Below are 3,866 nucleotides of genomic sequence, written 5' to 3' on the forward strand. Positions count from 1 at the left end.
ATCCTCCTTCTCTTCACCACTAATCTATCTGTTTAATTCTATCCATCCACTGAGTACTCTATGTACGTATCTCTATCTATATACCTATTGCTCTATATATGTATCTCTTTCTATCTGTTTTAAGGGTGGGAAGGGATAAAGTAAACAAAAGGGAAAGTTAGATAGAAAGCGAGAGGGGGAGAGAAGCATATTATGTAAAGGGAGGGAGAGAGAGAAGAGAGTTAGAGAATAGAGAGTAAAAAGAGTTAAGAAGAGAGAGAGGAAATAGAGTTGAGAAGAGAGAGAGGAAATAGAGTTGAGAAGCGAGAGAGTAAATAGAGTTAGAGAAGAGATAGAGGGGAGGAGAGAAAGATATTTGATAAAGGGGGGAAGAGAAAGAAGAGAGTCAGAGAATAAAGAGAGTAAAAGATTAAGAGAAGAGAGAGAGCAAGATAGAATTAGACAGTTAGAGAGAGAGAGAAAAGAGTTAGAGGAGGGAGAGAACGTAAGGGAAGAGAGAGTTAAGATAGAGTTAGAGAAGAGAAAATAAAAGAGTTAAAAGAGTTAGAAAAAAGAGAGTCAGAGAAAGGAGAGAGTTAGAGATTAGTCAGAGAAAGGAGAGAGTCAGAGAAGAGAGAGAGAGCCAGAGAAGAGAGAGAGAGAGAGAGAGATAGAGAGAGCGAGAGCGAGAGCGAGAGCGAGAGAGAGAGAGAGAGAGAGAGAGAGAGAGAGAGAGAGAGAGAGAGAGAGAGAGAGAGAGAGAGAGAGAGAGAGAGCCAGAGAAGAGAGAAGAGAGAGAGAGCCAGAGAAGAGAGAGTTAGAAAGTAAAGAGAGAGTTAGAGAGGAGACCCAGCCTCTAATCCGCGGGGCGGTCAGCCTAAGACCGGGGACTTGCTCTGGTCATGGTGGCGTGGTGGAGGTGAAAAACCTCCAGGGGACACCTCCCAACATGGCGGCCCTCCCCCCCACGGCCCTTCCAACATGGCGGCCCTGCCCCCCCTTCCCCCGCTCCGCAATCGGAGCGGCCTCTCTGTAAGACGTGCGCTGGACTCCCGATCGGTGGAAGTGGTCTGCCTCGCTTCCAAGTGTCGAGCTGAAATATTTGCTGGCTGCCGAGTGGATCTGGTGAAGCCTCCTTAAGGAAACATCTCCGGTCCGGGGCCCCCAGGGGCCCAACACCCCGCGGAAGAGATGATCCAGGAACGCGGCCCGCGGTGTGGCTGACTCACAGAGGTTTTCCTTGAGCCTACAGGCCGGAGCGGCGACCGGACCGTAATACCAGCGCCGGCCACTAGGGGACTAGGGACCCCAGTAGCCCTGGGGGGTCCGCAGTCGCATTAGAATACTGACAGTCGCTGCTCATGGCTGTGAAAGAACAGACATCATTGTTATTGTCGACCGCCGGAGTTGATCTCGTCTTTGTCGGACGTCACACCTGGTCGGTGATTACCTGTGTTAAGTTAAGCCCCTCCCACCCCCCAATAATAAACTGTGAGCAGACAAAGGAGACAGGAACAGACGCCCCCTAAGAGTAACACCTCAGACAGGACGTGTGTGTGTGTGGAGAGGGGGGGGGGGTGTGAACGAAAACACACACACACCTGACGTAGGGCCAGGTGGTCCCTTAGGCCGTCACACCTCTATGAGGGGGGGGGGGGGGGGGGGGGGTCTCTCACACACCTAACACACACACCTAACACCGTTCATTTGGTGTCTTGACCCCTCATCTAGAAATGGACATCCTTGTTATTATTTAGATCACTGTTGCTGTTGTTGTTATTAGTGACTTTGTTCCTCACTTTCAATTGTACCAGTATATAAATACTGATTATAAGTATCTGTTGTAATGTTCATCGTACCTCGGCCCTTTCATACTCTCGAAATGCTAATTTCTTCCTTCAGGTCACGCCCACATCTCTAACCCTGGTGAAAAAAAAGCACCCTAATAACTCCCCGTTTATGGCGGCGGTTCACGAGAAGAGCGCTCTCACTTCACCTCTGCCTTTCCCCTGATTGCTCCTTTCTATTTATACCCCACAGCGCCTTGTGGTGTATAAATAGAAATTAGCAATCAGGGGAAAATAACACCTAATGGAAACCAGATGCGTGGGGAGCGGAAGCTAATGCTAGCCGGCCTACTCCTCCACTCCTCTGCCTGCGTAGCATAGCCGCGGCGCAGCGGGGCCTGTGGCTCCAGCCCTCTACTAGCGCCGTTAGCTCCAGCTTTGCCAGGCGGGCTGTTTGTCTCGGGGGCTTCCTCTGTGAGTCAGAGGTGCTCGCCCCCGCGTCGCCCACGGACGTCAGCGTGGACGCCGCCCAGCGGCTCCAAATAGCCTCCCGCCGGCGTGGGACAGGGCTAAGTTTACCCTGCAACAAGTGCAGCCGGAGGGAGGGATGACTGCACTCTGAATCACAGCCACCCGCCCGCTCTGAACCTCCGACCAGGAATCCCGCCTGACACATTCCCAGGGAGCTTCCCGGAGCAGGAGTGGGAAAACAACAGAGAGGTCTCTGACGGTAAACTGGGAAGCAGCAGAGACCGGGGCCCTCTAGTCCGGTCCCATAGAGGACCCTGGGGGGGACGAGGGGGACAGGAAGTGGGGGGACAGTTAAGGAACTTGGCGAGGCTGCGCTGTGGAAACGGTGGGAGAAGGGTCTGTTTCCTTATTTGGACGGGACTGGAACATATCACGTAAACATTGTCTTCCTGTGTGCCGGGCTCCAGGACACATTTAGCCCCCCCGCCCCCTCCCTGGGCCAGGGGAAGCGGGCTGGAACACCTCCCATTGTTCGGCCCTGAGCGCGGCTCGCATTGCAGCCTTGAAAGGTAACAGGAAATGGACAAATGGCTAATCCACCCTTTAACTATAGTACACATACTGACACTAAGACACTTTACTATCAAACATACTCCAACTATACTACTACTTAACAGACTTTAACTATACTACACAGCCACTGACACTAACACACTACACTACGAAACATTCTCCAACTATACTCCTACTTAACAGACTTTAGCTATAGTTCATACATACTATACCAGAAACATACTCATACTTAACAGATTTTAACTATGATACACATACTCACTGACTCTAACACACTTTACTACCAAACATACTCAAGCTATACAACTACTTAACAGACTCTAACTATACTAGAGCTAATCCACCCTTATCTATACTACAAACTCCCTAGCATTTACATACTCAATACTACTAAACAAACTCAAACTATACTAGCCTACTACTAAACATACTCCCACTATAATACATACTCACTAACATTAACATATTCTATACTACAAAACATACCCACAACTATACTAAGACTAAACATACTGTAACTATAAAACCTTCTATACTATCAAACAATCTCCATGCTAACATTCTACTTCTACTACCAAACATACTCTCACTATACTACATACATACTCACTAGAATTTACATACTCCATCCTTTAACTAAACCCTTACTGATCCACCAAACATAGTTCAATTAGGCCTACACTACTAACTATACTACTACTAAACATGCTTTAACTATACTACTACTAAACAAAGGCTACTCAAACACACTAACTATACTCCGACCATAAATTAACTCTACTACGACTGAAGTCTACGTGTAGGTCTCCAAACAGATGAAGCTCTTCAGGTGGCATCTGGACACTGGGACCAGAGCTTCGGAATGGGGGCTGGGGGAAGACTAATGCCCCCCCCCCCCCCCCACCGGCCCCCCGGAGCCCAACGGTTGTTTGTCCTGAGTGTTGCCCAACATGTGCATTTCCTGTTCACACTGTTGACCCCACGAACAACCCCCCCCACCACCCCCCCCTTAACGGGCTGTTCAACCAAATGTCAGAGAGATGAGCTCATCCCCAA

The sequence above is a fragment of the Gadus chalcogrammus genome, chromosome 10 (genome assembly GCF_026213295.1).
Source record: "Gadus chalcogrammus isolate NIFS_2021 chromosome 10, NIFS_Gcha_1.0, whole genome shotgun sequence".
Taxonomy (NCBI): Eukaryota; Metazoa; Chordata; class Actinopteri; order Gadiformes; family Gadidae; genus Gadus; species Gadus chalcogrammus.